Below are 27,898 nucleotides of genomic sequence, written 5' to 3' on the forward strand. Positions count from 1 at the left end.
AAGAGAGGAGACATGAGTAATTAGATGTTCAAGAATTAACTAAATGTTAACGGGGATCTTACACCAACAAAATCCAAGGTACTGCTACTTTGTATCCCCATGCCAAGTAAAAATATTACAAAAAACAAACTTAGTAGAAAATAGATACTTACGGTACCTTGGACCTAGAGCCATAATTATAATATATAGGGCCCCGTAGCAACATTTTGAATCTTTTTAAGCCCCATACACACATCAGATTTTCTGCAGATTTTTTCCTTCAGATTTACCAAAACCATATAATATGAGGTCACCTTAGGAGTTTTAATTTGTATACAATCAGGCAGGCCCTTGCACTACATGGTTTTGGTAAATCTGAAGATAAAAATCAGCAGAAAATCTGATAGTGTGTATGGGGCTTATCATGCTACAAACCTCAACTGTTTTATCACTTATTACCCTGTTTCCCCAAAAATAAGACCTAGCATGATTGTTGGTGATGGCTGCAATATAAGCCCTACCCCCCAAATAAGCCCTAGTCAAAGTCCTTGTAGGTCTTATTTTCAGGGTAGGGCTTATTTGGGGGGTAGGGCTTACATTGCATCACAGACAATCACGCTAGGTCTTATTTTTGGGGAAACAGGGTAGCTGAGGAGACACCGGGATCTTTTTTGTAGATTCTCACTTTAATTTTGGAATGCTGACAAAGATGACCAGGAGCTGTGAAAGCAAAAAAAAAAAAAAAACCCCAAATGGGTGGGGTGAGGAGGATCAAGTGATAACTGTGATTAGCAACACTGAAATCCCAATCATTCCTCTTATGCATATAATGTCAGCTCTTCAAGCCACTTCCCCACCAGGCCAATTCTGGCATTTCTCTCCTACATGTAAAAATCATGTTTTTTTTTAATTACCCAGAACCTCAAAACATTATATACAGTATCTCACAAAAGTGAGTACACCCCTCACATTTTTGTAAATCTTTTCTTCTATCTTTTCATGTGACAACACTGAAGAAATGACACTTTGCTACAATGTAAAGTAGTGAGTGTACAGCTTGTATAACAGTGTAAATTTGCTGTCCCCTCAAAATAACTCAACACACAGCCATTAATGTCTAAACTGCTGGCAACAAAAGTGAGTACAACCCTAAGTGAAAATGTCCAAATTGGGCCCAATTAGTCATTTTCCCTCCCCGTGTCATGTGAATCGTTAGTGTTATGAGGTCTCAGGTGTGAATGGGGAGCAGGTGTGTTAAATTTGGTGTTATCGCTCTCACTCTCTCATACTGGTCACTGGAAGTTCAACATGGCACCTCATGGCAAAGAACTCTCTGAGGATCTGAAAAAAACGTAGTTAGATTTACCGGTGACGGTATTTCTATGAGCCTTTCATGACAGCACCTTGGAGAGAGCGTAGCTCCACCTCTTCACAGGAAACACTCTGTGACAACGCCCCTTTTAAAAGCAGCTGCTTCCACCATGTCGTCAGTTGTTACCAAGAAATCCTTCCGACATGATGGAAAATATAAGCAGACAGTTACCAAGCCCTATAATTATACATTATACATAATCACCTAGGGAGGGAAGTAGGCTGTCCTGAAAGGCTTGTAGAAATACCGTCACCGGTAAGTCTAACTAAGGTTTTCTCCCTTTGCCTTTCAGGACAGCACCTTGGAGGGGATAACCGAGAAACTTACTTCAGGTTGGAACTACTGCCTGTAAAACCTTCCTACCAAAGGATTGGTCCAAGGCTGAAAGCAGATCCAAGTGGTAGTGCCTTATAAAGGTTGAAAAACTGGACCATGTGGCAGCCTTGCAAATTTGCTCAGGAGATGCCCCGGCCCTTTCTGCCCGTGATGTCGCTATTGCTCGAGTCGAATGAGGCAAAATCCCTTCTGGAGGTTCCAGACCCAAAGAGGTGTATGCCTCTTTAATGGCTTGTTTTAACCATCTTCCAAGTTAAAAACTTTAACGATGATCCTTCTATAGGTTCAAACTGAGTCTTTGACAGTCCCTGAAGAAATAAAGATAAATCCCATTTGGGAAAACTAACAATAGGTCTAGTTTTTACTTTAGCCATAGCCCTAAAAAATCTGATTATTAAATGTTCCCCTGACAGGGTCCTTTCCAAAAAAACTGATAAAGCAGCTACCTGCGTCTTGAGCGTACTTGCTGCTAACCCTTTCTCCAATCCTTCTTGAAGAAATTCCAAAACCGAAATAGTACTAAGCAAAATAAAGTTTTTTCTGGAACACCAGGTATTATACACCTTCCAGACTTTGAAATAAATGCCACTCTTGTCACTTTTTTCCTACTTGCAAGAAGGGTAGTAATAAGTTTCTCTGATAAGCCCTTCTATCTTAAAGGGGAGGGCCACCCTGAAAAACAAAAAAATGTTAAAAATTACAAAAAATCTAAAAAAAAATGAAAAAACACAGCGCGTCCCATTCAGAAAGCGCTGCGGGACTCGCGCATGCGCAGTAGCTGCGGGACTCGCGCATGCGCAGTAGGAAACGGGCAGTGAAGCCATAAGGCTCCGCTGCCTGTTTCCCTTACAAGGGATGGCGGCGCCGGGACCCGAGAGCCGAGGGACGGGTCGGCCTCGGGCGGCCGACATCGCGGGCGCCCTGGACAGGTGAGTGTGTTTATTAAGTCAGCAGCTGCAGTGTTTGCAGCTGCTGACTTTTTTTTTTTTTTATAACCGGCCCTCCACTTTAAGATCTGTTCTTCAAAAACCAGGCTGTTAAATTGAGATAAGCTGGATCTCGATGGAGGATCTGGCCCTGGCAACTTCCAAGGAGGTTTCACTGAGAGGTTCATCAAGATTGAAAACCATGGTCTTTTCGGCCAATAAGGAGCTATTAAGATTAGTTCCGTGGATTCCATCCTGAATTTGGCTAACACCCTTGGAATCAGCTGAAATGGGGGAAAAGCGTAAGACAGCTGGAAGTCCCACTTGTGGACCAATGAATCTATTCCGAGAGCTTGATCCTGCCTTTGAAGGGAGAAGAAGTCTGGTACTTTTGCATTTTCTTGTTTTGCAAAGAGGTCCATCTGAGGGGAACCCCATCTCCTGGAGATCGTCTCGAATAATTCCTGATTTAGAGACCACTCGGCTTCCCTTATTTCTCTCCTGCTGAGTAGATCTGCCAAGGTGTTTTCCGTTCCCTTCAAATGGACTGCGGATAGAGAGGCCAACTTGTCCTCTGCCCATCTCAGGATTTGGTAAGCTAGCTCCATCAAGGTTCTGCTTTTTGTGCCCCCTTGCTTTGTTAAATATAATACTGCCGTCATATTGTCCGACAATATTTGGACATGCTATTTCACTAGAACTTCCTGGAAGGAGAGAAGGCTTAGGTGAATAGCCTTCAACTCTCTCCAATTCAACGACCTTCTTGCCTCTGGTTTGGACCAAACCCCCTGAAGTGTTTGTTCTTCTAGGTGGGCTCCCCAGCCCCATGCGCTGGCATCTGTGGTCAGTCTTCTGGTTACCGGGAAGGAACAGAGAAGCCCTTTTGAGATGTTTCTTTGGTTTCTCCACCACCAGAGCGATCTTTTTGCTCTTGCCCCTATGAAGAACTTCTTCTCCAGAGGTTCCTGGTATAACCAATTCCTCAAAATATCCACCTGCAGTGGACGAGCATGGAACCTGGCCCACTGTACCGAGGGAATTGCTGCCGTCAACAGGCCCAGAGCCGACATGGGTTGTCTTACGGAAATCTCCGAGTTGAATTGAAGTGCTTTCAGAACTAACTGCATCTTCTCTATTTTCTCCTGGGGCAGAAATATTCTCTGTTCTAATGAATCTACTTCGTACCCCAGAAACCTTACCCTTTGAGATGGTATTAGGTTTGACTTTTGAAGGTTGAAAAGCCAACCCAAACTCTTTAGATGTGCTTGAGTTATTTGAAGATTGACTTCTACTTGACCGCTTCAGTCGGCAAACAGTAGCAGGTCATCCAAATAGGGCACTATTTGAATTACAGCAGCCTAAGCCCCTGTACACAAGGTCGGACATTCTGCCAACCAAATCCGTTGGATTTTGTCCGAAACTGTTGCATACACATGGTCGGACCCAGTTGTCGGATTTTGCGGTTGCCAAGAACGCGGTGACGTAAGCCGTGTACGGTGGGACTAGAAAAGGGAAGTTCAGCACCACGTCCGGCACCCTTTGGGCTCCTTCTGCTGATCTCGTGTTAGTAGAAGTTTGGTAAGAGACGATTCACGCTTTTTAGATTTGTGATTCAGATCACTACTGCTCTTCGGTTTGTCCTCGTCTTTGCGTATCTGATAATCAGTGCGTGCAGACAGTAAGTATTTGTTAATCATTGTGGACTATATCTTGGTATAGTACGCTTTGAAAGGCATTTCTTATTGTCTGCTTGCTTCTGCTATTCAGGTCGTTTTTTCAGGCCTTGCTGTTTATCGGTGCTTTCTGGTGTCCGTTCTGACGAGCCAACCATTTTCAAACCATGTTTCGTCTATGTACTCATCGTAGAGTTTGTGCTGTGCAGGGGCTTCATGTTGGGGTTGTTACTTTGACACAAGCCCGGTCCATGAACAGGGAGGGGAGGCGTTTGTGGACCAAGAATTGGTTGCGCCAGCGTGACCAGTTATCGCACATGCCTTTGCTCCGTGAGATCCGCGAGAATAATCCTGATGATTTCAGGAATTATCTCCGGATGACGGACCCCGTTTTTCACCATCTGCTGGCTTTGCTGACCCCTTATATTACCAGGCAGGATACCTGCATGTGGCAAGCCATCACTCTGGAGCAGAGGCTCATCGCCACGTTGCGCTACTTGGCGACTGGGAGAAGCCTTCAGGACCTCAAGTTCTCTACAGGCATCTCCCCCCAGGCTCTGGGGATCATTATTCCAGAGACCTGTTCTGCCATCATTCAGGTCCTGCAGAAGGACTATATAATGGTAATTTTTATCCTTTAACATCACATTCTATGTATTTCATGATTGCTAATGTCTTGCATTTCTTGCCTCATTCCCTAATTACCATCATTGCAATATGCTCCAATTCATATGCTCTGACTCTTTGTCCTCAGGCATATTTGCCTCACTAACTTCCCCACCATGCTCTTCTTGGCCCATAAAACTATAGTCTAGTCACTTACCAATGTCTTTTGTCAGCTCCATAGTATTGCTTTCCCCTAAACACCCCCTATAATGTTTACAAATGTGATGTGTATGCTTCAGTTCATGCAGAGTGACATTTTTTGGGGGGGGGGCCAAACTCATTAAGAACCCTCCTCCCCCCAACTGCTAGCTCAGCTGATAGCAATCCTCTATCTGATGACTTTACCAAACCCAATACACACTCTACCTACCTTTTTGATGCTCACATTTATGGATGAATTCACCAAAGCATGTAGTGCAAGGGCCTGCCTCAATACTTTCAAATGCTATATATTTTTTTTTTAACCTATTAATTATCTGGATATGTAATAGCAGAATGTCAAAAAGTGCTTCCATTTTGGTTTCTTTTTGTTATTATGACACTTCTTACCTGTCCGGTGGGCTGCCAATAGTGTAACTAAGGAGGGGCTTCCCAAAGTAGCACACATTATTTAGCCATTCAGCTCTCAATCAAGTGGAGAGGGTTACCTGTCCTAAACATCCCCCCCTCATTTTTGAGCAAGGGCCCATCAGATGGGGGATATGGGGGGTGGGGGAGGGATGGGGGGGTGATGACTCTCATAAGGGGACATTAGACTTTAGGCTTTAAATACTCAGTTCCCAAAATGTTATACTAATTTTGACCAAAAATGTTGGTGTCTAATCTGCTTGCAATGTTGATTTGTCAAATTACTAATTTTTGTTCTTGTTTCACTCCACAGTGTCCTTCAACGCCACAGGAATGGCAGACTGTGGCCTCCCACTTTGCCAGTCATTGGGACTTTCCCAATTGTGGAGGAGCAATAGATGGGAAGCACGTCCGCATCGTCCCATCACCCAACTCGGGGTCGTACTATTATAATTATAAGGGGTTTCCTAGTATCGTGATGTTGGCGGTGGTGTCTGCGACATATGACTTTTTGCATGTGGACGTGGGGCAAAATGGACGGATGTCGGAGTCTTCACACGGACGGAGTTCTACTGGCGTCTCCAGAGTGGCAGTCTGGGCTTGCCACCCCCAGAGGAGAATCAAGAAGGACTCCCGTTCATCTTTGTCGCGGATGAGGCATTTGCCCTGGCGAACCATCTGATGCGGCCTTTCCCCATGAGGACCCTCACCCCAGACCAGAGGATTTTTAGTTTCCGCCTGTCCAGAGCCCGAAGAGTGGTGGAGAACACTTTTGGTATACTGGCCAGCCGGTTCCGCCTTTTTCTTATGCCTATTCACATGGCGGAATACAAACTGAATCACATAGTGCTGGCGTGCTGTGTTCTGCACAATTTTATGAAAAAAGTTTCTGTGAACTATGCGGCCTCAGTTGGCCAACAAGAGGCAGACTTGCTGGAAAATGAAGATAACCTCATGGGCCTGGCTTGCCCCCACAAAGCGCCCGTGAGGTTAGAAGACAATACATGGACTACTTTGTGGGTAGGGGGGCCATTGATATGCCAGACAATGTCTGAGCGGCATTTTAAGAATACATTTTTATCTGAAACTCCTTCATTTACTGCTTGGCTTGGTTTTAGGTGTCTCCTAGGTATATTTAGGTTTTTTCAAGTTGTGACTTTTTCACCAACAGTGCAAACCCAAGTTCAGAGCGAGATGAGGGGACAGTCTCTTCTTCAGAAAATCTTATTATGTTGTGGGTCTGCTACACACACACCTTGTTTTTGTAAATAATGTATGTAGTGCATTACTGACCAAAATCGTGCTAATTTTCTGCACCATGGCAGGAAAATGGCATGATAGTCCAAATTTACACCTCACTGTGGGTGTTTTTTACTAAAGGCACATCCACTGTGCACTACAAGTGCACTGCAAAAGTACACCTGAAACTGCACTTGGAGTGCAAAGTGGAGTTGCCTTTAGTAAATCACACTCCTTCTCAGCACAAACTAAAATTGTACTACAAATACATTTTTAGTGCAATGAAAAAAGAAGCCACACATTGTTGATAATGAAACTTTTTAATCCAAGCACATTCACATGTGCGTTTCGACAAGGTTTTTACAACAAACCAAGAAATTGTGTGTTTCAAAAACAGAGTTTAATCAAAATTTGGTTTACTTGGTGTTTTTGTGTAAACAGGCATGTATTAAAGCGTAAAATACAGAACACAGGAACTTACAAAGTTCAACTTTGAAAAGTGAAGACAATATCAGACACGAGTATGTACAAACTGGGCTGATATTGCCTTCATCACATGGGGTGTCACCCCTGAAAAAAACAAATTTGGAAGATGCACACAGTGTGTCAACATGTGCTATCTCCCATCATGGGGGATTAATGTACATGCTTTGGGGCTGAAACCCCTTCATCTCAGACACTTTACACAAAACACGTACATTGATCCCCCAAGAAGGGAGATAGCGCATGTTTACACACTCTGTGCATCTTCCAAATTTGTAATTTGGAGAAATACAACATTTTGTTTTTAAAATAGCAAAAATAAAACCCTATCTAATTTTTGGTGTTTCACACTCTCCCCAAAACATCAATGATGTTCTTCATTTTATTTTTAACATCATTGATGTTTTGCAGGATATTTTCCAAATCCCGATTGCACCCCATTGTCTCCCCAATCTGGATCTGGGCACTTTCACTGGTAAAACAGGAATCTTCTTCCACATCACCTACAAAACAAAGCAAAAAAACACACCATGTAATAAAAATATGGTGACATACATTGATGAGCTTACCGGAAGCTGTGTTCTCTGACACTCACCTGTTGTGGTGGCAATTTGCCCAACCTCCACGATCTCTCCTTCCTCCTCCTCCTCCTGCTCCTCTGTTTCTGTTTTTGGAAGTTGGCCTTCTTTGGAAGGGGTGTGGTCCCTGGCGTCCTTATACTTGCAGAGTCTTCTCTCCCCTATGATAATTGTAAAAAATAAATAAATAGCACACAGAGGGCAGAATTGACAATATGAAACATTGTTTGGAAGTGTTGTCCAATTGTTTATTTTGGCCGAGCTTCAAGGTCATAACATTATTGGGGACACTGTGTTCAGCTAGAATACTTTTCTGCAGAATGATGTTTCCTACGAACGAATGAAACCATGAACTTGAAAGTGGCCATTTTAAAATGCACAACATGAAAGCAAAGCACATGGAGCAGGATGCAAGCAATAATAATCATATGAGCACACAACAAATACTTACTTTTGTCAAGAACACGCTTGATCCTTAGGTACTGCTCGTGCTCCCTCATTTTCAGGTCTGACCAGCGTTTTCTCAGTTGATCCATGGATCGGTGTACCCCAAAATTCTTCAGAAGACTCTTCACAACTTTATTCATGATCTTGGCCTTTCTGATATTTGAGTTTGGGTAAGGTCCATACTTCCCATCATAGTCGGTCCTGTTCAATATGTTGACCAGCTCCAACATCTCTCCAAAAGACATATTTGAGGCATTAAATCTTCTCTTCCTGGATCGGGACGTTTCAGGCTCCGGGCTTTCCTCACCCTCTTCCTCGTTAGTGGAACTATTATTAGTGCGCACCTATGTTCTCTCCGCCATGTGCTCTCCCCACTGCGCCGGAAGCGAAGGGGCGGGGAATAGTCTTGAAAGAACGTCAGGGGTGGGCGGAGGTTTACGCATGTGCACTGTATATAAAATGCAACACTCGTGTGTTGTCCGTACGATCGGTGAACAGAGGGAGAAGCTGACGCGACGAACGTGCAAACGAAGGTAAAATTTTGAACTTGGTACATCACTAGGCTACACTGCTTCTAGATTGAGGCCTGCATTAGTGGAGTTTAGACTGACATTAGGGTTTGTCTTGTGTTGTGTCTTGCAGAGATTATGGACGGCTTCAATGACCATAGCTTCCTCCCTCTGTTCATCGATAAATACAGAGACATGCCTTTACTGTGGCAAGCAACACACCCTCAATATAGTAACAGACAAAATAGGCAGGCAGCAATGTTGCAACTGGTTGAGTTTGTGAAGCCGGTGGTCCCCAGGGCAGACGTCAAATATTTAAAAAAGAAAATTGGCAGCCTCAGGAGTACATATATGAGGGAGAGGAGCAAGGTGCTGAAGTCCATGAAATCTGGAGCTTTAGCAGATGACGTTTATGTTCCCACCCTGTGGTATTATGACAGGATGCATTTTCTGGCAGACCAGGCTGATGTCAGGGAATCCCTCTCTACGCTATCTTCCACGCGTCCTTCTATGCTCCATTCCACACCCGATGAGTCTTCCGACGCTCAACCTGGGCCTTCCACTCAGGAAGAACTGTGGGAGCCCAGCTTGAGCCAGGTATAGTATTGTTGTACATATTTGTTTCAAATATCAATAGACAGTAGTGGCCAAAACGTTTGGGACAAGAAAGAAAAATGCTGGGCTCAGAATGATAGTCTTTTCTATTGGTTAACAATTTGCAACAGTGTTGAAGACATGTACGTAGCTGTAGGGCAACATAAGCGTAGGACATACATGACAGGGTGCAAGGCTTACGCAGGGGAATGGTACGAGGGGTTAGGAAAGTTGCAAGGCTTACCTGATTGGAGGATGGAGTAAGAGGGGGTGGAGTAGAGTTGAGTTGAAGGCACGTGAGTTTAGGAAGGTCAGCAGTCTGGAGCAGCAGGTCAGGAGGAACGTTCAGGATCAGCTCCCTGGAAAAGATGAGTGGGTTAGAGCAGCTCTGGGAACAGCTTAGGTCGGCAGCAGAACAGCATGGCGCAGACTGGTTGCAAAGCCAAATTGCGGCCACCCTTCAGGGGGTAGGGCAGGGACCTTCCGCAGATAGGGTACCCCCGACACGGGCAAGGAGGTCACGGCCCCCTGTGCGCCTTAGCCCTGACATTGCCCCCCGGACTCAACGCCGGCTTGGGAGCCCCAGCTGGGCCCCTTCAGGTCCCCCTGCCAAACAGACGCACCAGTCAGCTAGCGGGGGGCCTGGGAGGAATCCCCGTCCACGGCAGAGTCCCAGAGAGAGGGGGGTCACTTACCGGGACGGGTCTCAGGCCACCTCCAGGACCGCGCGATCAGTGGTGGTTCCAGTGGTTCCCCCTGGCGATGCTCCAGTCGGGGGGACTGCTCGACGGGGGAGAGTGGGGTCCTCGGGCGCCGGCCTTGTCCCTGAAGCGGCCGGGGGCCTGCCACGTGGGTGCGCCATCTTAGCTTCCGGGGGGGCCCATCAGTGAGTGCAGAGCGGCAGTCGGGTGGCCACGCCTCCGGGCATGTTTCTGTGCCTGGGAGGGAGGGCCTGAGGAGGAGCAGCGCGTGCTCGAACAGTGCGGCGCACGCTGATGACGTAAGCGGAGATGTCGTCTACGCGACCGGAAGTGAGGTCGGTAAACAAAGAACATGGCGGCCGCCATGCACCGAACAGGCGAAATGATCGGGAAAGGCCTGGGCCGTCTGGCACACCAGCGCAGAGGCCCCCGAGGGGCCAGGCTAGTTCTGAAGACAGCAGCATGGAGGAGGGGGAGCTGCCAGATGAAGAATGCGCACCGCCGGCGGCAGTGGGGACAGCGGCTGGAGGGCCTTCCAGGCGGCAGCAGCCCGGTAAGTCATCAGGGTCTTTGGGGGGGGGTTGATCGATGGGGTTAGTGGGGGGGACGGGGGGAGGGGGGTACCAGCGGGGGTAGCGGGGGGGCGGTGAGTTGTTGTCGGTGCTAAAAGAGTTGCTGAGCCGCCTGGGGGGCAGTGAGTTGTTGTCGGTGCTAAAAGAGTTGCTGAGCCGCCTGGGGGGCAGTGAGTTGTTGTCGGTGCTAAAAGAGTTGCTGAGCCGCCTGGGGGGCAGTGAGTTGTTGTCGGTGCTAAAAGAGTTGCTGAGCCGCCTGGGGGGCGGCTCGGGGGCCGGCGCCCGCCCCGATTAACCCGTGGGTAGGGCCGCCTCCCGCGGTTCCGGTGGAGGGGGGGGCGGTAGTTCCCGCCGGGCAGGGGTTGGCGGGGGGTGGGGTGTCGGCGGAGATGCAGACGGAGAAGGAGGCGAGGAAGGACGGCGAGGGAACAAGTAGTGCGGCGGTGGACAAAGACAAAGATGCTGAGAGGATTCGCCTGGCGGATGCGGCGAGGAGCGAAGTTTATGTGTGCTTCGAGGGACCGTTAGGAGCGCATTTGAAGAAGGAGGTGAGGGAGAAGATATGGAAAGACGAGTTTGTGGAAATCTTCTCGTTGTTGCCGTTGGAAAAGTTTAATTTAGACAGGGTCAAGCTGGATGAGAGCAAAAAAGAAGAGGAGAGGAGGAGATATAGGCTTATTCCACGCATGTTTGCGAACTGGCTGCAAGCGTTTGCGATTTTAGCTAGCGTGATTGGGGAAAAGGCGCCGGAGAATTGTTCGGCATTATTCTGTTACCTGGAGGCCATTAGTGAGGCGCACAGGGTTTATGGGGGCTTGGCCTGGCTACGTTATGACGAACAGTTTCGTCAACGGAAAGCGGTGCGCCCGGCTATTAGATGGGACCACAAGGACATCAGCCTGTGGATGAAGTTGATGACTTCGTCCAGGGCCACTGGACAGTTTTTTCCAGGGGGGGGCGGCGTTGCCGCCTCAGCAGGATCACTGGCCCCAAAAAAGAAAGGGGTTTGCTGGCAATTTAATGAGGGGACGTGCAAGTTTGGTAACACCTGTCGTTACAAGCATGAGTGTTCGGGATGCAGTGGAGGGCACCCCTTCGTGCGTTGTTTCCGGCAAGGAAAAGGTCGTACTGGGGACTTCGCTGGAAAAAGGGATGACGCCGGTGAGGCTGGAAAGGATGCTTCCTTTCCTAAGTGGGTATCCTGATCGTGTGGCGGCGGGGTTGTTGGAGGCTGGTTTTAGGGATGGGTTTCGGATTCCGAGTGCGTTGAGGGAGGTTCCCCCGCTGGCAAAAAATTTAAAGTCGGCTTTAATGCATGAACAAGTGGTGTCGGCAAAACTAGCTAAGGAGGTGGCACTGGGCCGGATGGCCGGCCCATTTCTTACCCCTCTGGTGGTCTCGCCTTTGGGTGTGGTTCCGAAAAAGGAACCGGGGCAATTCAGAATGATTCACCACCTGTCTTACCCCAGGGGCGGATCGGTAAATGATGGTATTGACCCGCAAGCTTGTGCGGTTACTTATACGTCATTTGATGCGGCAATTGCGTGGGTGAGAAAGTATGGCAGGGGGGCTCTTTTGGCGAAAACGGATGTGGAGGCGGCGTTTCGTTTGTTGCCGGTGCACCCAGGGAGTATGCGCTTGTTGGGTTGTTGCTGGCAGGGATCTTATTTTGTTGATCGCTGCTTGCCTATGGGATGTTCCATCTCGTGTGCACTTTTTGAGCTGTTCAGTTCGTTTTTTGAATGGGCTGTGCGGGAGACGGCGGGGGTCAACTTGGTCATCCATTACCTGGATGACTTCCTGTGTGTGGGGCCCCCAGGATCCCGCGGCTGCGGGATACTGCTGGGGACATTACAGCATCTGGCCGAACGGTTTGGGGTTCCCTTGGCGAGGGAGAAGACGGAGGGTCCCAGTATGGAGATAGTGTTTATGGGTATCACGATTGATTCCATGGCCATGGAATGTAGGTTGCCTGAGGAGAAGGTGGTGGCGCTGAGGCAGGAGGAGGGCGCAGCGCGAGGTAAGCAAAAACTCAGGTTGAAGGAATTGCAATCGCTCCTGGGCAAATTGAATTTTGCTTGCAGGATCATGCCTATGGGGCGGATTTTTTGCAGGAGGCTGGCGGCGGCCACAGCAGGTGTGAAGGTGCCCACTCACTTCGTGAGGTTGTCCAGAGAGTTACGGGACGATCTGGGGGTGTGGGGGGTGTTTCTGGTTGAGTTTAATGGGAGAGCGATAGTGCAGGAGGGACCGGTCAGCAACGCTGATTTGGTGTTGTTTACTGATGCGGCGGGTTCGGCGGGTTATGGAGCTTATTGCCAAGGGCCATGGAGTGCTGAACCATGGCCGGAATCTTGGAAGGAGGCGGGGTTCTTAAAAAACCTGGTCTTAATGGAGCTTTTTCCCATAGTTCTGGCTGTGGAATTGTGGGGGGACAAGCTTCGGGATAAAAAAGTGCGATTCAATTGTGACAACATGGGGGTGGTGGTGGCCATAAATAATGTTTCGGCTTCCTCGCCCCCGGTGGTCAGGTTGTTAAGGAGGTTGGTGCTCAACTGTTTACGGATTAATGCGTTTGTTTATGCGGTGCATATCCCTGGGATTGAGAATAAGTTGGCGGATGCTTTGTCTCGTTTCCAGTGGGAGGACTTTCGCAGACTGGCGCCGGACGCAAACAGACGCGGGGACCCGTGCCCTCCAGAGATGTGGGGGATTGCATTGAAATCATCGGAGGACTGATTCAGCAGTCGTTGAGTGAAGGTACTCGAGCAGCTTATCAGGCAGTGTGGAGGGAATGGTCGAACTGGTTGGGTGAGGTTGGGGGGTCGGAGGGCCCTGCAGAGCTGCTGATGTGGGTGTTAGGGTTTATCTGTTATAATTATGTGTCCGGGGTATCTGGGTCGGCAGTCAGCAAGAAAATGTCGGCTTTGGCCTTTTTGTTTCAATGTAAGGGTTTGGTGGATGTAACTAAGGATTTTCTAGTTAGAAAGGCGTTGAGGGGTTTTAGAAAAGGGGTGGCGAAAAGGGATTCTCGGCGCCCGATTTCTTTTGAGGTTTTGGGCATTTTGTTGAGCCACATCGGGGGAGTGTGTTCTTTGGTTTTTGAACAAAAACTTTTCCGAGCTGCTTTCCTGGTGGCATTCTTTGGGGCGTTTCGGATAGGGGAATTGGTGTCACCTTCCAAAAACGCTCCGGGGGGTTTGGGGAGAGGGGACGTTTACTGGGCCCCTTCTTCGGTGGTAATTTTGGTCAGGAAGTCCAAAACAGATCAGTTGGGTAGAGGGGTATGGGTAGAATTGTTTCGGGGGGCGGACCCTAGTTTTTGTCCGGTGGAGGCTTTAAGGGTTTATTTGGAGGTTCGCCCGGAACGGGACGAGGTTTTATTCATGCATGAAGATGGTTCGTGCCTTTCGCAGTTCCAATTTACGGCAGTGTTGAGGAAGTGTTTGCAGAGCGGGGGTTTGTCTCCAGGAGATTATGCTGCTCATTCCTTCAGGATAGGGGCGGCCACGGAGGCAGCTAGATGGGGCTTGCCAGAGGAAGTTATTAAGCAAATTGGGCGATGGGAGTCTCGGAGATATCTGCTCTATGTGCGGCCACACCTTTTGTAAAAGGGGTGGGAGTATGGTTCCTTGGGTCGGTCGACTGTATGTTTTTTGTTGTTTTGGGTTGTGTTGGGTTAATTTTTGGCCATGTCATTTCAGAGCCGGGATGTCTCATTTGGATTTTGGGACATTCTTTTGTGTTCTGGGGGGCTAGACGGGCAGATGTCCGGCCGGATGGCAGGCAACTCAGACTGTCACGGGAGGAAGGCCGAGTTCGGTGGATTGGCATTCCAGGGATGATGTGGCACAAAGTGGTTCCGGAGGTCCATCGTTATGCGGGCCTGGATCGGGCACCGGACGTATTGGTCTTACATGTGGGAGGTAATGACTTCGTTGTCAGGCCAATGCGCAACATTATTAAGGACGTACGATGGGACTTCATCAGGCTTCGTACTGCCTTCCCGGACATGATTATTGTGTGGTCCGATATTGTGGCCCGCATGTCTTGGGAGAAAATTAATAAGACGAGGATAAAGGTGAACAGAGAGGTGGGGAGGTTTTTGGCCCGTAATGGTGGTATTGTGGTGAGGCATTGGGAGTTGGAAGTGGATACGTGGAGGTATTTACGGGGGGATGGTGTCCACCTTAACCCGGTCGGGATTGACCTGTGGGCTTTGGGTCTGGAGGATGGTATTGGCAGGGCTTTGCAGGTGTGGCGGCAGGCACAAGGGTGAGGTGTCACTCTTGTGCTGCTGTGGTGGTAGGGTCCTTGACGGCTGATATACAAATTATACTGTTTCAAGATGAGGTTTTGAAAAGTTGGACCCATCATATGTATGGAGTCCTCCCGGGTGGTCTGGCGGCTGGCCAGACTGACGGGCTAATAAGTTGGGGGTCTGTGGTCAATTGGTAAGTCCCCGTGGCAAGTTGGTGGCTGAGGACGAATGCCATAAAAAAGTTGGGATTACAGGCTCAAGAAAAAATGGGGTCGTCAGGGATCAACAACTGTTGATCTGATGAGCTGGTTTTTGTTACAAGAAAATAGATGGTAAAATAAAAATGGTTTACAGAAGTTTTAAATAAAAAGTTTATTTTGGTTTATTGTTAAAATAAAGGCCTAAAAGGCCATTTACATCCAGCAGGTGTCTGTGTCATTATTTATAGAATAAGGTATAAAAGGGGGGTGTACATGTATGGATTGGCGTAGTAAGGTATCTGGCTACCTTGTCATGTGAAAATTGTGTGTGTTTGATGAACCAAAAACTCAAACTATGTCCCTTTTTCATACACAGGAAGAACTCAGCCAGGAACAGGAGGGTGTGGAATGCAGCAACCAGGAGGTGGCTGTGGAAAGTGGCAGCCAGGAGGAGGTGGGGGTAAGCGGCAGCCAGGCGGTGGGCAGCCAAATGAGCCTCACTGAATGCCAGGTCCCTCCCCTCCGGCTTCCACGCAGAAGGGCGAGAAAGGGGGGGAATGTGGAGGAGTCGGCCCTGAGGCTGATTGGTGAGACTTCTGCGGCACTCCAAGCAAAACCCACCGACCAAGAGGCCTTTGCCGCCATGGTTGCGTGCAAGCTTGATAAAATGGAGCAGGGGCAACAGATCTTGTGAGGAGGTAATTCTCCACACCCTCCACAAGGGTCTGTTGGACCAAATGACACCACTTGTGTGATTTGGCCCATGCCCCTCCTCCTCCTTCTGCCACACCTCCAGCACCGCAGCCACAGCCTGGAAGGAAGCGTGAAGGGAAGACCAGAGAGTGATGACCTGGGTTCAGTCTGGTCTGACAGAAGATGCAGCCTGTTGTAGTACCACAGCCTGGGAACATAGATGTCATCTGCTGCTGTTACGGGTTTCATGGACTTCAGGACCAGACTTCTCTCCCTCAGACATGTATTCCTCAGGGCCGTCTTTAATATTGATTGGGCCCTGGGCAAACATTTTCTTGGCCCCCCCCCCCCCACATTCTGAGACATACAAAAAAAATAGCAGGTCAGCTCACAATCAGTTTACTGCAGCAGATCACGCAGCGATTGAAATTGTTTGCCAGAGATTACAGCCTATCCTTACCGCTCACTGATTGGTTGCGAGAGATTACAGCAGATCACTACTGTTCACTGATTGGTTGCAACAGGTTACTACACACCATTACTGCTCACTGATTGGGTTGCTAGAGGTTACTGCACAGTGCACACCATTACCGCTCACTGATTGAGTTGCTATAGGTTACAACACACCATCACCGCTCACTGATTGGGTTGCTAGAGATTATTTCACACCATCGCCGCTCACTGATTGTATTGCTATAGGTTACTGCACACCATCGCTGCTCACCCATTGGTTGCTAGAAGTTACTGCACACTGATTTCTGTAACTGTCACCATCCGGCCTCTCCTCCTTGTCCAATCACGAAACGCTTTGTATTCATAAAAAAAAAAATGCAAGGCGTCCTGAGAATGGCGCTCGTGCCAAGCAACCGATCTGAGACCCGTAAGATAATTAGGATCCACCCACAGGGATCAGCCAAGCTGGACCAATGTAAGTACCAATGTAAGTGCAATACACGTTATACCATGAGTTCAGCTTTAAAGGGATTGTAAAGTTATTTATTTTTTTTTTTTAAATAACAAACATGTTTACTTACCTCCACTGTGCAGCTTGTTTTGCACAGAGTGGCCCCGAACCTGCTCTTCTGGGGTCCCTCGGCGGCTGTCTCTGCTTCCTCCCGCAGGTACTTCTCATGTTCATGAGAGCTCCCTCGCATGGCGAGAAGCACCTGCAGGCGCGCTCCCGTGATACAGCTGGCCGCTAGAGCCGATCGCTGTATCACATGGCCCCGCCCCCCGGCGCACTGCGTCATTGGATGTGATTGACAGCAACGCGAGCCAATTGATGCGCTGCTTTCAATCCATCCACTCCAGCCAATCAGCGGCCAGGCTGAGCGGCGAAGAGGATGTCGGGGGCGAGCACGGGACTTTTGAGGGGACAGGTAAGTAAAACGGGGGGGCTGGGGGCGCTGGCACTGTGAGATGTATTTTCACCTTAATGCATAGAATGCATTAAGGTGAAAAAACATTTACCTTTACAACCCCTTTAACTGTATTTTGAGTAGAGGGTGAATAGGATGGGGCCATGTATAGTTATACCAACCTTTGCTGTCTGGATGAAGAGTCAGAGCTGTCCAGTTCCTCTGCCAGTCTCCTTTCTTCTCTGCAAAGTTTCAAACTGCCCTCAGAAAATTATTGTAATTATTCTGATCTCTTCTGATCTGGATTCTCTTAGTAGTGTATCACGATAACTTTTCTATCCATCGTAATGCTGTAGCAGCCCCTCTATGTCCTCAAATTGCACAGTGCTAGCTTGATGGCAGCCAGCGCGGGCAGGCACCAATCCACTCCGCACCGCAGGCTCATACTCCTCCTCTTCTCCTCCGATCAGGAACACTGTGCACAGTGTACGCATTGCAAGGGGCGGGGCCAGAGCGTCAGTGGAGCTCAAGGCCCCGCCCACCCACGGCCCGCTCCTCGGTCGAAAAAAACACAGCACTGGCACTGACTGCTGCACTGGACGTGTGCCACCACCGCTGATGACAGTGACAGACTGTCTGGCTGGCTGTGTGTGGGGATTTTCCGTGCTGTTTTTTGGGCAGTACTTGGGCTTAACGGGCAGCTCTGCTTTGGGCCCCAAACAGTGACAGGGCCCTGGGCAGCTGCCCCGTTTGCCCTGCGGTAAAGACGGCCCTGATAAAATACGTTCAGGAGAAGTGTGTGTGACTATGAGCATCAAAAGAAGTTTGTTCTTGCAGCATTGTAAAGAACAAGAGAATGCGCTTGATGAAAGAATTTTTAACATTGCAGCGTGATGAATGTGCTATATCCCTTACGAGCAGTAGTTTTACCTGAACGAGCGCTTCCGTGTCGGAATTTGAATGTGAGCATGCGTGGCACCTTGTCCGTCGGAGTAGGCTACACATGATCGGAGTATGTCCGATCGGACCGGTTTGTCAGAAAATATTTCCAGCAAGTTGGAAAACTTGGTCCGACAGATATTCAGACGGAATCAGTCCGATGCATACCACACACAGTCGGATTATCCGACAACACGGTCCGATAGGACACATTCCGATGGATTCTCCGACCGTGTGTACAAGGGCTAAGAAAGACGATCTTGGACACTTACTAGTGGGTTGGCACTTCCACCATTTCTTACTTTTGAAGGTTTTTACAAGGGCCACTTGTAAAGCTGTATGGATGGGGAGCTGCCAGCTAAACCCATGAAGGAATATCCTCAGCAATAGTGATGGACGAACTTCGGACAGGACGTTTCGCGAACGCGATCCGCGAACGTGCCCAAAAGTTCCTTGCGGTTCACTTTAGTGGCAGGCGAACCTTAAAAACCTCCAGGTCATATTTTCAGCCACAAAATACTTACTCGCTGTGCACACATAGTCCCATAACATGGACACTGACATACCAGAAGTATTAAGTTAATCTGGGATTGACAACAACAAGCATTCTTTTTTTATGTGTGAAATTTTGTCAATTCAGGAGCGCATGAAGGCCATGGAGGAGAGGCAAGGTCAGGCCAGGCTATGAAGGGGGTGCATGAGATGATCAGTGCCACAGTCAGGGCAGCGCAGTCCTGTGCCAGTGTCCCAGTGTGCCAACCTGTGCTTGAGCCCCTCCCTCTGCCTGGCCCTTACCCCCCACCTCCACTGCAGTGGTCTGGAGGTGCCAGTCCAGTACTGATCCTCAGCCATGGTGCTGGCACTGCCTGCTGATTGGCTTCTCTACTGCTCTCTCCCTCACTGTCTGAAACCAGCACCGCGATAGAGACTAAGCACTGACACCAGCACTGTGATAGAGAGCACTGACACCAGCCCCGTCATAGAGAGCACTGACACCACACCAGCACCGAGATAGAGACCACTGACACCAGCACCAGCACCAAGATAGAGAGCACTGACACCACACCAGCACTGTGATAGAGAGCACTGACACCAGCACCGAGATAGAGAGCACTGACACCAGCACTGTGATAGAGAACACTGACACCAGCACCGAGATAGAGAGCACTGACACCACACCAGCACCGAGATAGAGAGCACTGACACCAGCACCAAGATAGAGAGCACTGACACCAACACCGAGACAGATAGCACTGACACCAGCACCGAGACAGATAGCACTGACACCAGCACCGAGACAGAGAGCACTGACACCAGCACTGATAGAGAGCACTGACACCAGCACCGAGATAGAGAGCACTGATACCACACCAGCACCGTGATAGAGAGCACTGACACTAGCAACTTGCTGCGGGACCCAAAAATATATATTTTTTTCCAATATAATTTTTATTAGATAATTTCAGGAACAAAAATCAGTGCAATACAGGAGTACAATAAACAGATTGTGAGAATACGTTTTTGTACATACATTAAACATATCACAATAGCACTCTGTATATTGCCATCATAGCCTTATACACTGTTTAGAAGCGTGAGTCCAAGAGAAAAGAAAACTAGTTCAAATCCTATGACATAGTTCTAATAACCCATAATACAGCCTTCCTACCGACGAGGACTGAAGCTTAGTAATAGATATGGGAGGACAAGAGCGAATTCTGCTTGGAACTTATTGTATAACTATATTATGCGCGACTTCCTCTGTGAAAATGCTTAGTTAGATATTCCCAACCCAACCTCTGCCCCCCTTACGAGAGCTTGCTGTACAGGGGGAGAAGGGATATATCCATTCGAGTAACATGTTACAGTCTGAGCTATAGTAAGAGTTCCTAAGTGCTCCTATACGATAATGGGACCCAAAAATATCACACAGCTCAACCTCTTCAAACAGGAGGGTACGGGCATATAGTACGGTGTGCTTTTTTTGTACAAGTGAGCCAAAGGTAGAAAAAAGGTCCGTGTGTTAGATTATATAAATTGTTTATAAAGTTATGCATATACATGTTCTGCTGGTCACGTGTTGAATTCCTCCGAGATCCGTGCCTCATTCATTTTTATAAATGTGAGGTAGTCAACACTGTCGTGAGTTAGGCGAGTGCGCTTATCGGTCACGATCCCCCCTGCTGTGCTGAACGTCCTTTCGGACAGGACACTGGATGAGGGACAAGCCAACAGTTCCATTGCAAATTGTGCAAGCTCTGGCCAGAGGTCAAGCCTGCCCACCCAATAGTCCAGGGGTTCATCACTTCTCAGAGTGTCCACATCGGCCGTTAACCCGATGTAGTCGGACACCTGTCGGTCTAGGCGTTCACTGATGCTGGATCCGGATGACACCTGTTGATGGGTCTGCTGAAAGAATGATCTCATATCAGAAGTCACCAACACATCTTCAAACTGCCCTCTTCTTGCAGGCGCTGTTGGATTGGTACCCGCAACTCTTTCTCTGGGAGTGGAAATTCCTCTGCCAACGCACGCAAAAGCAGAATGCAGCATTTCTCTAAGCAAGGCCTGTAAGTGCTCCATTCTGACAGCCCTCTGTGATGGTGGTAACATTTCCACCATTTTGTGTTTGTACCGGGGGTCTAAGTACGTTGCCACCCAGTACTGGTCCTTGACCTGTATGTTTTTTATACGGGGGTCCCTGTTAAAACACTGGAGCATGAAGGCCCCCATTTGCACTAAACTGAAAGCAGTGTGGTGGCCTGGCTCCTGCTCATCATCCAGGATAATGTCATCCTCCTCGTTCTCCTCTCCCCATCTACGCACAACAACAGGGATCCCAGAAAGGTTTAAAGCATGCTATTCTTGCTCCTCCTCATCCGCCCCGGCACCATCCTCCTCTGACTCCTCTTCAGACTCCTGTTGTTGACTTGTCTCAAATAGAGTAGCCCCCCTGGGAATTCATCCAGCATTGCGACTTCCTCATCTTCCTGCTCCTCCACGGCTTGATCAATGACACAACGCAATGCACGCTCCATAAAGAAGGCATAAGGTACGATGTCACTGATGGCGCCATGGCTGCGACTGACCAATTTGGTGATCTCCTCAAATGGGTGCAGAAGTCTGCATGCGTCATGCATGAGCAGCCACTGGCGCGGTGAAAAAAAAACCAAGCTCCCCAGAACCTGTTCTGCTGCAGAGTTCGCACAGGTAGTCGCTAACTGCACGTTTCTGCTGGAGCAGCCTATCAAGCATATAGAAGGTTGAGTTCCATCGCGTTGGGCAATCGCAAATAAGACGTCTGACTGGCAGATTGCATCACCGCTGAATGTCAGAAAGGCGAGCCATGGCCGTGTAAGATCTTCTAAAATGGGCCGAGATTTTCCTTGCCTGCCGCAAGATGTCCTGGACCCCAGGGTATTTGACAACGAATTGCTGCACGACTAAGTTTAAGACGTGTGCCATGCATGGTACATGTATAATTTTGCCCTGTTTCAATGCGCTAAGCAGATTGGCATGGTTGTCACACACCACTTTACCAACTGTCAAATTGAGCGGTGTTAGCCACTGATCTGCCTGTCAATGCAAAGCTAAAAGGAGTGCAGGGTCAGTGTGGCTCTTGGCTTCCAGGCACAACAGATGCAGCACAGTATGGCAACGTCTCACCTGGCATGTCAAATAGGTTCTGGGGATCTTGGGCGGTGCAGCGGAAGAAACGCTAGCAGCAGAAAAGGAGGAGTCAGCCGAGGAGGAGAGGGAGGAGGATGGAGTAGGAGGAGGAGAAGAAGAGCCAGGCCTGCATGCAATCCATGGCGGTAAAACCAAATCTACACGGGTGCCACGGGTTACATGCTTGACGGCCGTCAGAAGGTTCACCCAGTGGGTAGTAAAAGTTATATACCTTCCCTGCCCATGTTTGCTAGACCACGTGTCTGTGGTCAGATGTATCTTGGCACTAACACTGTGTGCCAGAGATACATTCACTTGCCACTGAACATGGCCATATATCTCTGGGATGCCCTTCTGTGAGAAATACTTCCTTCCTGGGACTTTCCATTGTGGTGTTCCAATGGCCACAAATTTTCGAAAGGCCTCCGAGTCCACCAGTTTATATGGCAGTAGTTGGTGGGCTAACAGTTCTGACAAGCCAGCGGTCAACCGTTGGGCAAGAGGGTTATCCGGCGTCATTTTTTTACGCTCAAACATTTGACCCATGGAAGCCTGCCTTTTTCCAGAAATACGTGAGGACGGCATGATGGAAGGTGGAGTGGAGGACAATTCTGAGGAGAGAGGAGAAGGATAAGTAGAAGACGAGGGGGTGTTGAGTGCGTACAGGTGTGAGGGGGGCTGAGTGCGGATTCAGTGACATGGCCCATGGGCGGGTACTGGGGAATGTTAGTAGTCAGGATCTGGGGGGGAGGGGGGCAGGCCCAAAGCTGTGTAAGGGCCCCAAAAATTTCTGATGGCTGCCCTGTAGCCAACCTCTCTGGGTCCCAATGTATGTAGGAACGTAGTCACCATCCCTTGGTCCCACTGTATATAGGAACATAGCCATCCTCTCTTGGTCCCACTATATGTAGGAACATAGCCACCCTTTCTTGGTCCCACTATATGTAGGAACATAGCCACCCTCTCTTGGTCCCACTATATGTAGGAACATAGCCACCCTCTCTTGGTCCCACTATATGTAGGAACATAGCCACCCTCTCTTGGTCCCACTATATGTAGGAACATAGCCACCCTCTCTTGGTCCCACTGTATATAGGAACATAGCCACCCTGTCTTGGTCCCACTGTATGAAGGAAAGGGCAAGTCCCATGTGGCCTCAAAACATTGCACTTGTAATTGCTTTAAATAAACTCTTGGACTATTGTGCTGACAATATATGTTCACACGCTCATATTCACAATATGGCAGCCTGTTGCCAATGTGTCAACATATGCCTATCCACAACAAGTCAAGCTGTTCTCCAACTGCAAGTAATCACAAGGCAGATAAGAAAAACATAATTTAATGCAGATGTATTCATTGATACTTTGTTAAATGTATTTCTTCAGATGCAAACAAAGTACCTAGATTTGGTCAGATGGATCTTAACAAAACAATTTTAATGTGTACAACTCAAGAACCTTATGAACCCCACAAAGTAGTAATTGGGGGTCCAGACAAATGCCAAATCTTAAATAATGCACAGTAAAGCGTCTAATGACTGAGGCTACAGGGTGGGAAGGAGAGAGCATATATTACCTGTTTGGTCTATGGTTTGGGTCTGCAGACCCATTAATCCAAGGGGACCTCAGCTTTCAAGGGAACATTCAATATAAAGCCAGTATAGGTGTACTTGGTAACACACACCTGTTCAAGTACTATCACTATGTCTGATGCAGGGTTTCTCTTTATCCACCTGAAGCCTTGATATGTTGTTTGGCTCACCTTCTGGGAAAGACTGGGCAGGGCTTGCACCCCATGCCAGTACAAATTATTTATGATGGACTCCCTAATGAAAACCTCAGTTAAAGCGGGACTAGCAGTAGGTGACACTTTCTGGGTGGTATGTAGCTATCTACTACCTGTTCAGACCTGTGATCCCAATGCCTCACAGGCAGAAGTCTTCTATCATCAACTTCCTTTGATGAAGCTCTACAATGGTATGGAACCAAATGCAGAGAGATTATGAAGGAAGTCAACAGTAACATATCAGGTCAGCTACCCAACTCCTCTCCCAGTAGTGTCTCAGCTCAACCAAGAATCAAAGAAATGATTGAAAGTGTTTGCCTTAGTAGTGTCTCAGCTACCCTGAACCCCCCACGGTAGTGTTTCAGCAGCTTGGCTTACTCTGCTTTACCTCTCAAGAGTGACTCAGCAGCTCAGCTCCCCCTGCTCCGTATTCCTAGAAGTAACTAAGGAGCTTAGCGTGGCCTACTCCCCCCTTCCCAGCAGTGCCTCATCAGTTCACCTCCCCCTGGTCCCCTTTATCCCCTTTATCCAGGGGTAACTCAAGATCCTAGGTCAGCTTACTCCCCCCTCTCAGCAAGGACTTAGGAGCTCCCCCTCCCAGCAGTGACCCCTCCCAGCAGCCTTTCAGCCTTCCACCTATAGGGAATCAGATTGAGCCAAGATGCTGAGAAAGAGGCTTAGACCCCCTACACACTATTAGATTTTCTGCAGATTTTCGGCTTCAGATTTACCAAAACCATATGAGGTCAAACCTTAAGAGTTTCAATTTGTATACAATAAGGCAGGTCCTTGCACTACATGGTTTTGGTCAATCTGAAGACAAAAATCTGCAGAAAAGCTAAAAAAGTGTGTATGGAGTCAATGCATGCAGCTAAGGAGGTCAGTGGTGGATTTTTTTGTTTTAAAGCTCATTTACTAATTATTAAGGATATGTAAATGATAAATATCCATAGCCTGGTTACATTTAAATTTAAGATCTAGGAGGCAGCAGAGGTTTGTGGGGAATTCGATTTTTGGTCACTCCTCTCAGTTCTGAGTTTTGTACACAAAAAGGGTCCCAATGTTGCCCGACAAAATGTTGACTTTTTACTTCTTCTATAAACAGTGGACATTTGTCCACATAGCAAGGTTACTGGAAGTCATCTGTGTCCAAAGGCCTATTGTGTACATCCACGTAGCAACAGGTGCCTGTACTAATAGGGTATGGGGTCTTAGAGAACAGTACTTCTGCCATGAACTTTAAGCATGAATTTCTCTGCAATGCATGCAGCTACGGAGGTCAGTGGTGGCTTTTTTTTTTAAGCTCATTTACTAATTATTAAGAATAGTAAATAATGAATATCTATAGCCTGGTTACATTTAATTTAAGATCTAGGATGCAGCAGAGGTTTGTGGGGGATTTTGATTTTTGGCCACTCCTCTCAGTTCTGAGTTTTGTTCACTTCTTCTATAAACAACAGTGGACATTTGTCCACATAGCAAGGTTACTGCAAGTCATCCGTGTCCAAAGGCCTATTGTATACATTCACGTAGCAACAGGTGCCTGTATTAATAGTGTATGGGGTCTTAGAGAACAGTACTTCTGCCATGAACTTTAAGAATGAATTGCTCTACAATGAATGCATGCAGTTACGGAGGTCAGTGGTGGCTTTTTTGTTTTAAAGCTCATTTACTAATTATTAAGGATGTGTAAATATTGAATAGCCATAGTCTGGTTACATTTAATTTAAGATCTAGGGGGTAGCAGAGGTTTGTGGGGAATTCTATTTTTGGTCACTCCTCTCAGTTCTGAGTTTTGTTCATAAAAATTGTCCCAATGCTGCCCGACAAAAATGTAGACTTTTTACTTCTTCTATAAACAACGGGGGACGTTTGTCCACATAACAAGGTTACTGGAAGTCATCCGTGTCCAAAGGCCTATTGTGTACATACACGTAGCAACAGGTGCCTGTTAGGGATGAGCCAAACGCCCCCCGGTTCGGTTCGCATCAGAACTTTCGAACGGACCGCAAATTCGTACGAACGTTAGAACCCCATTGAAGTCTATGGGACTCGAACGTTCGAAATAAAAAGTGCTAATTTTAATGGCTAATATGCAAGATACTGTCCTAAAAAGGGTTTGGGGACCTGGCTTCTGCTCCAGGGGACATGGGTCCATGCCTAAAATGTTTTTAAAAATGGCCGTTTTGGTGGGAGCACTGATTTTAATGATGATTAAAGTGAAAAAAAAAGTGAAATATTCCTTTAAATATCGTGCCTGGGAGGTGTCTATAGTATGCCTGTGAAGTGCCACGTGTTTCCCGTGTTTAGAACAGTCCCTGCACAAAATGACATTTAACGGAAAAAAAGTAATTTAACCGCTTCCCTACTGCTTAACCGAATGACGGCTATAGAGAAGGCGCTTTCGTCCGTGTTTACTTCCGCAATGCGCGCCGCCGCGGGTGCGCATCGGGGAAGTTTTGTGTTTGCCGTGTCCCCCGGTGTAAACGGCCAATCACAGCGGCCGTTTACAGCGCGATCGGCGTGTCCAATGTGAGATGATCTCATATGTAAACATATGAGATTATCTCTCAGCGCCACTCTCCCTCCTCACACAGACAGCGTGTGAGAGGGGAGAGATGAACAGTTGCAGCGGCCGTAAGTGAAAAAAAAAGTAAAAAAAAGTGCCATCCACCCCCAGTGCCATCCGCCCCAGTGCCATCCTCCCCAGTGCCATCCTCCCCAGTGCTACCTGCCCCCAGTGCCACCTGCCCCCAGTGCCACCTGTTAGTGCTATCTGTCCCCAGTGCCACCTGTTGTCAGTGCCATTTGTCCCCAGTGCCATCTGTCATCAGTGCCACGTATAAGTGCCATCTGTCATCAGTGCCACGTGTCATCAGTGCCACATAGTGCCATCTGTCATCAGTGCCACGTATAAGTGCCATCTGTCATCAGTACCACATGTCATCAGTGCCACATAGTGCCATCTGTCATCAGTGCTACAAATTAGTGCCATCTGTCATCAGTGCCACGTATCAGTGCCATTTGTCATCAGTGCCACCTGTCAGTGTCACGTGCCATCTGTTGTCAGTGTCACGTGTCATCAATGCCACTTATCAGTGCCATCTGTCATCAGTGTCACACGTCATCGGTGCCACATATTAGTGCCATCTGTCAGTCATCGGTGCCATGTATTGGTGCCATGTATTAGTGCCATCTGTCATCAGTGCCACGTATTAGTGCCAGGTGTCATCAGTGCCACGTATAAGTGCCATCTGTCATCAGTGCCACATATTCATGCCATCTGTCATCAGTGCCACGTGCCATCAGTGCCACGTATAAGTGTCATCATTGCCACGTAGCAGTGCCATCTGTCATCAGTGTCACGTGTCATTGTCCTGGTGCTCCAGGGCCTTCAAAAGTGTAATAGATAGTCAACAAGTTAGATGTGTAATTGATGCTCCTAGAACACCTGATGGCGCTCCCTGCATGTTGGGCCTCTCTATGTGGCCAGGCTGTGAAAAAGTCCCACACATGTGGTATTGTAATACTCAGGAGGAGTAGCAGAATTTTTTTGGGTGTCATTTGTGGTATACACATGCCATGTGAGAAAAATAACCCATTACAATGACAATTTTGTGGAAAAAAATAAAAAAAATAAAAAATCTTAATTTTGCAAAGAATTGTGGGGAAAAAATGACATCAAAAAGCTCACTATGCCTCTTACTAAATACCTTGGAATGTCTACTTTCCAAAAAGGGGCCATTTGGGGGGTATTTGTACTTTGCTGGCTTGTTCGGGTCGCAAGAAGTGAGAAAGTCCACCAGTACATCAGATGTGATCAATTTTGTGTGATTCGCACCACAGCTTGTAGACTCTCTAACTTTCACAAAGACCAATTAATATCCACTAATTTGGGTTATTTTTACCAAAGATATGTAGCAGTATAAATTGTGGCCAAAATTTATGAAGAAAAACTAATCATTTGCATAATTTTGTCACAGAAACAAAGAAATATGCGTTTTTTTTCTAAATTTTCGGTCTTTTTTCATTTATAGCGCAAAAAATAAAAACCCCAGAGGTGACCAAATACTTCCAAAAGAAAGCTCTATTTGTGGGAAAAAAAGGACAAAAAATTAATTTGGGTACAGTGTTGCATGACTGAGTAATTGTCATTCAAAATGTGAGAGCACCGAAAGCTGAAAATTGGTCTGGGCAGGAAGGGTGTTTAAGTGCCCAGTAAGCAAGTGGTTAAAACTGCTTGCCTTTTTAACTAGATGCCGACCGCCGGCTGTCAAATGACGGCCAGGCGGCGCACCTATTGTGGCGGGAGGCCGTCATATGACGGCCTCCCGTTTAAACAGGGAAT

The 27,898-nt window shown here is 47.8% G+C and overlaps 1 protein-coding gene across 1 annotated transcript in view; it reads right to left on the reverse strand.

Moving 5' to 3' along the window:
- The window catches only part of FRMPD3 (FERM and PDZ domain containing 3), a 241,210-nt gene that overhangs the window by 149,355 nt on the left and 63,957 nt on the right, over window positions 1-27,898 (reverse strand). The gene's annotated exons all lie outside the window — the stretch shown is intronic.

Source organism: Lithobates pipiens, unplaced genomic scaffold (genome assembly GCF_037356315.1).
Source record: "Lithobates pipiens isolate NorthernLeopardFrog02 unplaced genomic scaffold, aLitPip1_a1.2 Scaffold_1, whole genome shotgun sequence".
Taxonomy (NCBI): domain Eukaryota; kingdom Metazoa; phylum Chordata; class Amphibia; order Anura; family Ranidae; genus Lithobates; species Lithobates pipiens.